The sequence below is a fragment of the Hemitrygon akajei genome, unplaced genomic scaffold (genome assembly GCF_048418815.1).
Source record: "Hemitrygon akajei unplaced genomic scaffold, sHemAka1.3 Scf000048, whole genome shotgun sequence".
In the NCBI taxonomy this organism is placed as follows: Eukaryota; Metazoa; Chordata; class Chondrichthyes; order Myliobatiformes; family Dasyatidae; genus Hemitrygon; species Hemitrygon akajei.
In genome coordinates this window covers 1,921,316-1,934,617 of record NW_027331934.1, presented here as the reverse complement: position 1 = coordinate 1,934,617, position 13,302 = coordinate 1,921,316, and the positions used below count along the sequence as shown (strand labels likewise).

At 46.4% G+C, this 13,302-nt stretch overlaps 1 protein-coding gene across 1 annotated transcript in view; it reads left to right on the top strand.

The window, feature by feature from the left end:
- Window positions 1–2,469: 2,469 nt before the first annotated feature.
- The window catches only part of LOC140720951 (NACHT, LRR and PYD domains-containing protein 3-like), a 41,129-nt gene continuing 30,296 nt past the window's right edge, over window positions 2,470–13,302 (top strand). The window contains exons 1-3 of the mRNA XM_073035797.1: window positions 2,470–2,528; window positions 4,971–5,139; window positions 10,570–10,733. The gene's annotated coding sequence lies outside the window, so the exon portion shown is untranslated. The remainder of the gene's footprint in view (window positions 2,529–4,970; window positions 5,140–10,569; window positions 10,734–13,302) is intronic.

Genomic DNA, 13,302 nt, shown 5'->3' with positions numbered 1-13,302 from the left:
CGGAGGCCGGAGGGACAACGGAGAGTTAAATGAGAAACACGACAAAGTCTGCAGATGCTGCCCAACAAACAAAACGCTGGCGGAACTCAACCGGCCGGGCAGCATCTATCAGAGAGAAAAATCACACTCCCACCCCACCTCCGCATAAAACAATGCAATCAGAGGTTTATGATCATTTTCAACATCAATAGATTCCCCAGTGGGAATCGGAATTAAAATGTTTGGACACCAGGAAGTCCCGCTCGGAGCGGATAGTTCAAAGGTTAATTTATTATCAAAGCAGGTATCCGTAAACAATTCTTGAGCTTTTTTTCTTCTCCAGAAAACCACGAAACAAAGAAAGAGCATGAAAGTCGTTCACAGAGAAAAATCAAACTCCCACCTCAACCCCCGCATCAAAAAGACAGCATCCCGATCATCAAACCCCCAAAACCCACCCCTCCCACACAAAAGGGAATAATATCCTCGACCGCCCCCCCAAAACAAACACTCCTACCCCGCACAACTGCGGAGGAGCCGCTGTCACCAGTGTTTAGGCGGCCGCATCGGGAGCAGCGGACACAAGAGGCGACCCCGGAAGATTCACAGGTGAAGTGTCGCCCCAACCGGAAGGATGTTTGGACAACGGAGTGAGTTCGGCCGTCCGGCCCTTTCACTGTGACACCCCGAACTCCACATCAAATCCGTCCAAACGAATGTGGGTGAACTTTAATGACCAATAAATATAATTCCTCTCAGCGATCAGCTGTATGAGTGATTCCCTGACTCTGAGAGGAAGGGGTATCTATGGTCCACACTGTCAGGGTGTTGAGTTTACCAGGAGACAAAAACTGCAGGGACGGGAGGTTTTCTGTTGACTAATACACTGTGTGTGGACCCCGCTGGCAATTCTGGTGTTGTGACCCGAATCGAGACAAACACCACACTGCCCACTCCACCAACAACACGGCACAGCCGGACACATAACAGGGGACTTTACATCCCACAACACAGGATTCAGTGATGAAACCCGTGATTAATGTTGTTGTCCCACTGAAAAGTCCATTAAGGTGCTTTTCAATGCGAGCGCTCTCCCTCAGGTGACGTCACACAGCTCCACCCCACGCGCCTGACGTCACACATGGGCTCCCCACACTGGGATCTGCCCTCACGTGCGCGGTGTCGTACGTCACCCACGCGCTGCTGTTCTCGAGCTTTATCGGTTTAACGGCTGGGCTGATATTCACGTGATCAGACCCTCCCCCACCGCTGTCAACAGAGGATTTAGGAGCTGCTCTATTCCCATTGGTGGGAAGCGATGTCAATCACTAGTTACAACCAGTCGCGGAGCCGGCGAGGCCGAGTGGGCGTTACCCCGCTGAGTCCGTCTCCCGCTCAAGCGCCGACCGCCTCCTCAGAGCGGAGAAAACCTCAAAATAAATGTCCGCTTTCTGATTTATTTCCATTTCCCTCCGAGGGAAGTTGGGGCGTTTGTGAAGCGTCTCCTGAGGTTGGAGTCTGATGTATCGCTGAGAGGTAGGAGGAGACGGCTCGGCCCGTCGGTTTGATGCCGGCTCCCCGGGGAGGGGGGATTTTATTGAAAGGGTAAAGATGGTTAGAGAGGGGGCGGACAGGATGTTTGTCCCGGTGGGGACAGGAGGGGCTCATCTGTGGAAATGTCTGAGACCCCGGTGGTGTCGAGCTGAGGGATTCACCACATTGGGGGGCAAACACGGCAGACTGTTGCCCTGCAAGCGGGGTCAATGGTCCGGGCAATGTGACAATTATTTGGGCTTGTTGAGATTGTACCTGGAATATGGTGTAAAATCCCGCTCCCCATACTAACACGGGTTATACAGACCAGAGAACAAACTGCCGGAGGAACTCAGTGGGTCGGGCAGCATCTGTGGAGGGAAATGGACCGTCAACATTTCGGGCCAAGACCCTCCCCCTGGACTGAGATTCGACGGGAGATAGTCAGATAAAAGAGGTGAGGGGTGCGGATGGGGCAAGAGCTGGGGACTGAGAGGTGGATCCAGGTGAGGGAGGAGGTGGATAGATGGAAATTGTGACAGGAGTGAGAGGTGAGTGTTTGGGGCAATACGGGCTGCAGAAGTTGGAAATTAATTCCATGGTCGAAGAAATGGGGATCGGGCAGAAACGTTTCGGAGATGGGAGAGCTGTGAATGTGAAGTAATGTGGGAAATGAGGCCGATGGGTCGGGCAGCGTGTGAGGGGCGAGGAACAGTCACCGGGTCACGTGGGAGACACTCCACCGTCACGTGATCCCGTTTTACCGCAGATCGGCGGCATCTGCGGGTTTGTCTCCGAGGCCCCGCCCCCTCCCTGATGACGTAATAAGCACTGCGCATGCTAACATTCCCGGGACGGCCAGTGATTATTTTTCTTTGTATTTGCTGAAGCGGGTCCGGAACGGTGAATTGTCGGCGGGATCCGGATCGGGAGAGGGTCCTCGCCCCCTCGGGGAGGGGGGGGGGGGGAGGGGGTCGGATCATTCTCAGCGGAGCGAGACCGACAAGATCCATGCGGTGAGTTCTGAGTCCGGTCCGGAGCGATGATGGGCAGTGAGTCCCGGTAACTTCCCCGAACTCGCGGTCGCACCCCATTTCCTGGACAAAACCTACCGGGGTCTGTCCGGGTTGTGAGATCTTCACTCCAAACCTGGAGATACCCACCGTGTGTTAATAAAAGTTGGTTCAGGGAGAAGGGTAAATGCCAAAGTTCCTGTTGCTCTATCTTTGTCATTTTACTACATAGTAGTATATGCTGTTAATTCAGTGTCTGTGCATTGCTGAAGCACCATCAGTGATCGTCCTTGATCCCTTCTCCCACCCGTTTCATCTGCTTAATCCCTGCCCATCTTGTTCAATCTGTGCCCAGCCGACATCCCACCACCTCGATGATAAATATCGACAATCTCTCTTCTACCGTTGCCTTCATTGTGAAGTATTTTGCCTCATGGAATTATTTCTGAAATCCGTGTTTGTTACCTGAACTCCCAGAGGATTTATCTAATGCAGAATGTGGAAGGATAAAGACAGTCACCACAATTTTAGTTTCAAAGTTACCAAATGGCCGCTGTGTTAATCTTTGTCAGACGGAGACTCAGTGTTTAAAGTTGAGTCTGTTATTTCCTGTTTTGGTCATGTTTGGAGAGGCAATTTTCCTGTTGCCAGGAGCAGCCGCAGGATCTGCAGGGAGTGGTGCACATTTTTATCTCTCTGGTCACTTCCTCTCATTGAGAGTTAGTGGCCTCGGGAGCAGATGGAACAGACTGATAGTGGGGTGGGGAGGATGTTGTGAGCATTCACTGTATCGACTGTATTAACCCTGTGTTGGAATGAAGACAAAACTAATGAATGTGGGACTTACATTTGTGCAACTTTGTTCAGGCCGTCACAAACATCTTGTGATCAGTCAATAGTTGTGCATCATTTAAAGTGAAAAGAGAAAATGCTGGAACCGTTCAGCAGATCGGGCAGCATCAGTTCTGATACTGAGTCTTCCACAGTTTCTCTTTCCACAGATCCAGTCTGATGTACCGAGTTTCCAGCATTTAATTTCAATCTGAAATGAAAAGCCTGTTATTCCTGATAGCCCACAGGAAATGCGACGGCCAATTGTGCTGAGCAAAATCTCATTTAACTATAAGATAATGATAAAATGCTTTCAGTTTAGCTGCTGGAGACCATCTGAAACGTAACCCACGCCCAGGTTTTCCAGCCCAATATCTGGCCCAGTCAGAGGTTTATCAGGTTCCCATTCTGCCATAGATTGATGTAGGAGTGTTAGTTTTTGAACTCTGAATGACCGACACACTGCAGCATGTTGCCGGCAGCAAGAGAGTCCTGGGAAAATTGGTGCTTGTACTATAATCCTGGGATGCAGACTCCGGGAATATGGAACTGTCAGTATTTGGGATTTGACCAGGACAGTACTTCTGTAGATGGGGCTGAATGTTCCTCCCCCCACAATGAATCATAAGTCTGGGGTTGCTGGACATTGGTTGTGGGGGAATCCCTGATGTGGGGACGATGTGTGAGGATTCTGGGGTCGGTAAGTGTCACGTTCAGCTGTGCGACCCTGTCACAGATTTTGACCCTGGTGAAATGGAGCTGGGGATCGAGCTGCTCAGGCTCATGAGGTGTTGAGCGAGTGTTTCTGGTCTGGTCTCGGTTGTTTGCTTCTGGAGTTCCTTTGGAGGCAGTGAGTGCTGATCTGAGGAGAGAATGAGTTCCTATACCATCCCTCACATGGAGAGGAGGTCATTAAATGTTTGCAGCAGTAGAATTGGACCCAGGGGTTCAGTGTTCAAAGCGTGTTTGGACATTTTCCCTCACTGTCATCTGCCTGTTAGGCAATTGTCCTGGACCTGTGCTCACTGGAGTTCAGAAGGACAGTGGGAGTGGTGGTTGTGCTTGTTTAAGGAAACCTACCGAATGCTGAAAAGCCTGGATACAATGGACATGGAGAGGATGTTTCCATTAGACGGAGAGTCTGGGATCTGAGAACACAGTCCCAGAATAAAGAAGCTTCTCTTTAAAATTGAGATGAGGAGAATATTAAGTAAAGGGTGACTGATCTGTGGAATTTGTTGCCACAGAGGGTGGATGAAGCTGTTATGGGGGTATATTTATGGCAGAAGTTAATATATTTGTGTTTGTTCCTAGTAGCTTCAGGGTTACAGGAGGAAGGCAGGAATATGGTGTTGGAATGAAATCAGCCATGGTTGAATGCCGAGGCAGACCAGATGTATCAAATCACCTAATTCGCTTCCTGACTGAATGATGGCTCCTTCTTATCCCATATCGTTTTGTGATGTGTGAAACAATTACAGATTTGTTCACTCAGATCATTATATTTGTCTTCAATGTTTAAATTTCAGTGAGTTTTATTTTCAGGAACATTGAGCAGTAATGTTTTGTTCTCCTTTGTGTTGTTAACATGCTTCATTATTTTTCATGTTAAAGCTAGATCAGCGGTGAAAGATTTACTGGAAGAAAAGCCCACAACTGGAAGCAAACCAGCACTGAGGATGAGAGAAGATCAACAAGTGAACCAGCCCGAGGACTGAGAGCATCAACTGGACAGAACCCTTCTGACTCAGGGTTTCCATTGATTCAGTCAGGAGAAAGTTTGGTGAGTCTCATTTACTCAAACACTGGTCCTTTAGACATTACATACCTACACAAAGAAAGGTAGGAAATAGTTGGGGTGAGACGGAATGTGCCCAAAAGTACCAGTTATGCCTCTGTCAGACCCAGTTACAATCAGTTCAGCTCTGGCAATGTTCTGTCAGTATCCCAGCTCTTTAAGGTCACACACATTCCCTCAGTATTTGGTCATTTCAAGGTCTTGCGTCTTGTGAAGCAGCTTTTCGTCACTTCTGAGTGGGGAGATGGAAACAAAGTGGAGAGTTTATACTTAATATCTTTCAAAAAAAGTAATTCTTTAAACTTACCTGCTACAAACTTGCTTGGCCTTTTCTCCTTGGAGTGATGCAGAATGAGAGGTGACCTGATAGAAGTGTATAAAATGATGAGAGGCATTGACCATGTGGATAGCCAGAGGCTTTTTTCCCAGGGCTGAAATGACTGACATGAGGGGGTATAGTTTTAAGGTGCGTGGCGGAAGGTAGAGGGGGGATGTCAGGGGAATTTCTCCACATAGAGTGGTGGGTCTGGAAGGCATTGCTGGCGATGGTGGTGGAGGCAGATACAATAAGGTATTTTAAGAGACTCTTAGATAGGTACATGGAGCTCAGAAAAATAGTGTTATGCAGTTGGGTAATTCTAGTCAGTTTCTACAGCAGGTTACATGGTTGGCAGAACATTGTGAGCCAAAGGGCCTGTAATGTGCTGTCGGTTTCTATGTTCCATGTTCAAACTTACTAACTATACCCTATATATTCCCAACCAAATGATTGATATAGATGACAAGTAACAATAGGTATAACCATGGAGAACATCACGAAGCACTGGCCTGGAGTCCAATAAACAGCCCTTCCCCATCACCCTCTGCGTCCTGCCATTTAGCTGTTCCCAGACACTGGGGCTCTGCCACAAACACAACGTTCAGGAAGATTAGTCAGGAAACCAGAGGATACTGCATTGACTGACCCACCCCACACCAGATCACCCTGGAAAGTTTTCCCCAGAAGCATTTGGGGTTTTGTGACCCAGTTCGAGAAAAGGGCCACGATGCCCACTCCATCAACAACATGGCAAAGCCGGACACATAGCAGGAGACTTAATTTGATACAATACAAGATTCAGTGATGAAGCCTGTTAAATTTCCTTCATTGTCCCCCTAAAATCATTAAAAACGTCCATTGAACAGCTTTTGAAAACAAGTTCTCACCCACTGTGACACCACACAAGGATCTGACATCACGTGTGCAATTCTTTATGTCACATAGACGCTGAGACGGTTGAACTTCACCGGCTGAGTTAAAAATTACCTGACCCACCCACACACCCCACCCCACAGTCAACAGAGAAGTTACGCTCTTCCCATTGGTGTGAAGTGATGTCAATCACTGGTTACATCCAATAGCAGAGACAGACCAGCTGAGAAGGCGTTACCCCCACTGAATTCATCTCTTGCTCCCGCTTTGAACTTCCCGTCACAGCGGAACAAATTCCAAAGTAGATGTCCAGCTTTTTGAATTTTTATACAGAGTGGTGGGTTGCTTTAATGTGCTGCCTGGTGTGATGGTAGCGGCAGATACATGGGGACTTTTAAGAGATGTTTAGATAGACAGGTGAACGTGAGGGAAAATTCTGTAGGCATTAGGGATTAGTTTAGTTGGCAATGTAATTAATTGAATAGTTTGAGCACAACATTTTGGGCCACAGGGCCTGTTCCTGTGTTGTACTGTTCTATGTTCTGTGTCTCTTGTCAAAAGGTTTCAGGGTTATGGAGGCAAAACAGGTGAGTGGGAACAACAGGTCAGCTGGACCCCAATGTGGGAAAAGTGAGATCACCCACTTCTGTAGGACAAATTGAAATTCTGAGTGTGATTCAATGGAGATGGACTGAGGTGCAGAGGGTAGGGAGGGAGGTCCAAGGTACATTGTATTTATTGCAAGAGTTATTGGTATAAGAATGAAAATCATTTTATCAATTATTTGGGTTTTGTGGAGATTGTACCTGGAATATGGTGTAAAATCCCGCTCCCCATACCAGCACGGGTTATACAGACCAAAGAACAAACTGCCGGAGGAATTCAGTGAGTCGGGCAGCATCTGTGTTTGAGAAGGGACTATCAATATTTCAGGCCGAGACCCTCCCTCTGGACTGAGAGTAGACGGGAAATAGTCAGAGAAAAGAGGTGAGGGGTGGAGATAGGGCAAGAGCTGGGGAGTGAGAGGTGGATCCAGGTGAGGGGGAGGTGGGAAGGTGGAAATAGTGACAGTGGTGGGAGGTGAGTGGTTGGGGCAACACGGGACTGCAGAAGATGGAATTTAATTCCATAGAGGATTAACAAAGAGGTTAGAGAGTATTTGTTATAGAGAGTGCAATGAAGATTCACCAGACTGATCCCTGGAGTGGTGGGGTCATAATATGAAGAAAGATCAAATGCGATATCGCTTTCATTTAGAGAATTGAGGACTGAGAGGTGAACACATTGAAATGCACAACATCGTTACTGATTGAACCAGAGATCCCAGTCTCTGAAAAAGGGGGTGGACTGTCCGGGACTGAGATGAGGGGAAATGTCTCCACTCCGAAGGTGGTGAATGTTTGTAAATCCCCACCACAGAGGCGGTGAAGACTCAATGATGACCCTCACTGCAAAAAGAGGCTGGGAGATGGGTGGAGACTGAAGGGATCGAGGCAATGAGATTTGGGAAGAAATGTGGCTGAGATGGGACAACTGCTATCATGTCATTGGTTGGAGGGGATGAATGTCCTTCTCCTGCCGTTTCTCACTTGATGTTTCAGTGTTCCTGTCCAGTGAACCCAGACGATGTGAGTAGAAATTAGTGCTTGTAAACATAGAAGTGATTTGAATGAAACCTACACAAGTCCTTTTTGGGTTTAAATCATCTGTTAGACAGTAATGGGAATCAAACCCATATTTCTGTGACCTAGGGGGTACAGGGATGGGATGGGAATGATACAGAGAGAAAAATTAAAAATGTAGCTGGTGTAAATTTGAAATGTAGAAAATGTGGCAGGTGAATCAGGCAGCGTGTGAGGAGCAAGGAACAGAGTCACTGGTTTAAATGAGAGACCCTGCACCATCACACCATCCTGTTTCCCGCTCCCTTTTTACCACAGATAGGCCGTATCTGCAGGTTTCTTTCTGAGGACCTGCTCCCGCTCAATGACGCAGGTGAGAGTAAGCGTCGGCACGGACTAGAAGGGCCGAGATGGCCTGTTTCCGTGCTCTAATTGTTATGTGGTTATGTGATCACATTGTACATGCTCTGTCCCAGGATGGGCAGTGATTTTTTGTGGATGGATACGGCGGATCATATGTGGGGCTGAGATCAGGAGAGAGACCTCGCCTCCTGGGGCGGGCAGTCGGGTGATAGATCATTCTCTGTGAGCGAGACCAATCAGATCCCATAGGTGAGAATTGAGGTAGGTCCCAAGTGTTGGGCAGCGATCCCCGTTATTTCCCTGAACCTGCTGGGTGTGTCCGGGTTGTGGGACCTTCACACCGAACCTTGTAAGATGAGCTGCCGTTCAGCCCAAGGTGCTGTGGTCCAAGGAGCCGGATGAGGTGGTGAGGCCGGGACTGAACCCATCCATTGAGGTGTATCCCGGAAACTTTACCTCCATCACTTGGCCCAGTAGCGGATCCAAGATTCACCTGGATCGATACCTGGGTTCAATAATTGTTTCCATGTATTTGGGCTCCTAAAAGAATTTCTACACTTCACTTCACTTGACTGAGAGAATCTTTCTTCCGTTCAGATCAGGGAGTGAGATCCGTATATGTCACGTTCACTCATTGTAGGTGGACATTTTTCTTTCCTTGCCTCCATTCCACTGTTACAGATTGCCGAAGTGCAGCAAATGTTTCCAGGTACATAACCCTATTAATGAAAGAAGGAAGCCTTTCCATTATTTCGGGCTTCTCAAACATTTGTGCACTTCAGTGGATTCTTCACCCAGAATTTCCTGAGGAGAAGCTCAGTCTGTCTAATATTTCCACACAATTAAAGTGGGGACTCGTTTATTATTTTCATGTCCCGAGGTACAGTGAAAATCCTGTCATGCAAACATTCCAGCTGGAGAGGGTGCAGAACAGATTGCTGAAGACACTGGCTGGATTCGAAACAGAACGTCGACTGTACTCTTTTCCATAGATAGATAGATAGATACTTTATTCATCCCCATGGGGAAATTCAACCAGTTTTTCCAATGTCCCATACACTTGTTGTATCAAAACTAATTACATACAATACTTAACTGAGTAAAAATATGATATGCATCTAAATCACTAACTCAAAAAGCATAATAATAGCTTAAAAAAAGAAGTTCTTAAGTCCTGGCGGTTGAATTGTAAAGCCTAATGGCATTGGGGAGTATTGACCTCTTCATCCTGTCTGAGGAGCATTGCATCGATAGTAACCTGTCGCTGAAACTGCTTCTCTGTCTCTGGATGGTGCTATGTAGAGGATGATCAGGGTTTTCCATAATTGACCGTAGCCTACTCAGCGCCCTTCGCTCAGCTACCGATGTTAAACTCTCCAGTACTATGCCCACGACAGAGCCCGCCTTCCTTACCAGCTTATTAAGACGTGAGGCGTCCCTCTTCTTAATGCTTCCTCCCCAACACGCCACCACAAAGAAGAGGGCGCTCTCCACAACTGACCTATAGAACATCTTCAGCATCTCACTACAGACATTGAATGACGCCAACCTTCTAAGGAAGTACAGTCGACTCTGTACAAGGCATCTGTGTTGGCAGTCCAGTCCAGCTTCTCGTCTAACTGTACTCTCAGATACTTGTAGGTCTTAACCTGCTCCACACATTCTCCATTAATGATCACTGGCTCCATATGAGGCCTAGATCTCCTAAAGTCCACCACCATCTCCTTGGTCTTGGTGATATTGAGACGCAGGTAGTTCGAGTTGCACCATATCACAAAGTCTTGTATCAGTTTCCTATACTCCTCCTCCTGTCCATTCCTGACACACCCCACTATGGCCGTGTCATCAGCGAACTTCTGCACATGGCAGGACTCCGAGTTATATTGGAAGTCTGATGTGTACAGGGTGAACAGGACCGGAGAGAGTACGGTTCCCTGCGGCGCTCCTGTGCTGCTGACCACCGTGTCAGACCTACAGTCTCTCAACCGCACATACTGAGGTCTATCTGTCAAGTAGACCTGGCCTGCTGAGTTTCTCCAGCTTTGTGGGTGTTCCTTTATATCCCCTGTCCGTTTTTGTAAAATGTGTAGGACAGTTACAGATTTCATCACTCGGATCATTATATTTGTGTTCAAGATGTAAATTTCAAAGAGTTATATTTTCAAGAACATTCAACAGAAATGTTCTGTTCTTCTTTGTATTGTTAATGTCCTTCATTACCTCTCTGATCAACGTTAGATCTGCGCTGAGAGATTTGTTGGAAGAGAAACCGACAACTGGAAACATAGAACAACTGAAGACGAGGGAACAGCAATAATTGAACGACCTGAGGACTGAGAGCACCAACTGGAGGGAACGCTTCTGGCTCAGAGTTTCCCATCATTCATTCGGCAGCAAGTTTGGTGAGTCTCATTTACTCAAACACTGGTCCTTTAGACATTACATACCTGTACGAAGGAAAGTAGGAAATACTTGGAGTGAGACTGAATGTGCCCAGAAGTACCAGTTATACATCTGACACACCCAGTTGCAATCAGTCCAGGTCTTGTAATGTGCCGTCAGTAATCGATGTTCTTTAAAGCCACTTCCATTCCCTCAGTGTTTTGTTCATTTCAAGCTCTTGCATCTTCTAAAATAGATTTATATCACTTCTGATATTTCCTTGCCTGGCTGTGTTAGTTCACAATCATCTCAAAATGCTTTGACAATCTGCTCCCTTTATGAGATGCCGCAATTTCATCTGGCTGTTGCAAGCTGCAATGATATACTAGCCCTTCAAAATATGGTTGTGCAAACCTTTGCTAAGAACCAACCATCTGATGTCAAATGTCCCAGCACAATACAGTATTTCATTCAGTCCCAGAGGGCAAAAACCAATCGATTATTTACATTTATATACCCTTTCATCATCAAATACTTATCTACTAATAAATTGTCAGAACCCACGACCCTGTGATTAAACAGAAATAGGTTTTACAACGAAGTTATGTTCCAATTTGACCCGGTATCAAAGGGACGGGTTATACCTGTAGTGGAGATGAACGAATCTCATGGAGCTGACGGAGTCGGTTCAAACTCAGTCGTTGCAGGACGGTAAACAAAGTGTTAGGGCAGATGATGGAGCAGTTGGTATTAAGGTAGATGCAATGTTCAGAGAAACTGTGGAAGGATAGGTTGTGGACAGGGCATCATGTAGTCAGTTGGATGTGTTGAAAAGTGTTTCCTTCAATACAATATTAAGAGTAAGAGTAACTTAAACATGGAAGGCACGTGTTATCACGGTTACCCAGACTTGACTGTTGAAAGAGCAAAGCTGGCTGTTTGATGTTCCGGGATTTAGTTGTTTCGGAATGCAATTGCGAGAGGTGAAAGAGGGACAACTATCATTGCTAATCACAGCTACAGGAACGGAGGACATCATGGAGGGACCATCGACAGACTCCGTGTGGGTGAAAGTCGGAAACGGGAAGGGAGCTATCATTCCGTATGATATAGGACTCCCCTAAAGCCACTTGGTTAATGAGGAGCAGATAACTTGGAAGTTTTTGGAATGGCTGACCAAGGTCAATACTTTGACCTCAACTTTCCTGATATTGATTCCCACCTCCTTATTCCAAAATGTGTCAAAGGACAGAATGCGTTGTGAAGGATTCCTGACATAGTATGTGGATCGGACAACTGGAGGAGAAGTAATACTGTATCTAGTATGAGGCAATGATGCTGGTCATGTGACAGACGTCACGATAGGTGACCTTTTTGAGATAGTGACCACAACACCTCAACTATTATCAGGTCATGGACAAGGATAGTAGCAGGCGATAGGAGACAGTATTTAATTATTCGATGGATAGTTGCAATGGCATTTGTAGCAACTTGGAAGCCTAAATTGGGAAAACATTTTCACAGACAAATGTACATTGGGACTGTGAACGTCGTTTCAGAAACACTTGTACTTGTCCCGCAGAGAGGGGAAGAAGGTTCAGTGAAATGAATCGTGTTTCACAAGAAATGGGAACGTTTAGACAAGTGGTAAAAGGAAGCATTATTAAGGTTTAGGAAGCAACACTTAAGCAAGGCTCTCGAAAATTATAAGGTAGCCAGCAAGAATCTAAAAAATGGATTTAGAGATCGAAGGGAACTTGAGAAGTCCTTGGCAAGTAGAATGAAGGAAAGCCCCAAGGCATTCTACACATGGGTGACGAAGAGGAGGGTGAATAGATTGAGGGTAGAACTACTCAGGAGCAAAGATGGAAACGTGCCTGGAGGATGAGATGATAGGTGAAGTCCTTAGCGAATTCTTTGCTTTAGAGTTACCAAGGGGATGGACAGTGACTCTGACAATAGCATAGGAGCATGGCAATCTTAAGAAAGAGGTGTTGTTGAAGCTTCCAATATACACTACGTTATGACAGGAAGTGAGGGAGGAGTTTAGAAGGGCATTGCCAATGATCTTTGTGCCATCTCTGGCCACAGGCGTAGTAATACAGGATGAGAAGATGGCATATGTTGTTCTGTAATTCAAAAAAAGTAATATATATAATCCATGGAATTATAGACCAGTGAGTGTTACAGCGGTGCTGGGCTAACTCTTGGAACGGATACTTGGGAACAGGAATTAGAGCATTTGGAGAAACAGTAACTTACTACGGGTTGCCACTTCAGCGTTTTGATGGTGAGTGGACAAAAGTGTAGCGGAGGTACCAGAGATAATTTTCCACCATCTGTGACAGCCATGCAATGACATTCGGATCAACAGAATCCGATAAAGAGGCACCATGGCATTGTGCATGGAAAGTTGTGTTCAACATGACTTAAGTTTTTGGAAGAGGTGTGTCAATGATGGTGCGGGAATGGATGTTGTATATTAAACTACAGTAAAGCCGTTGAAAAGGTGCCACATGAAAGCTCGGTCTGGAAGATAAGTTCACATGCGGTCCAGGGAGAGAAAGTTAGATGGATTCAAGATTGCCT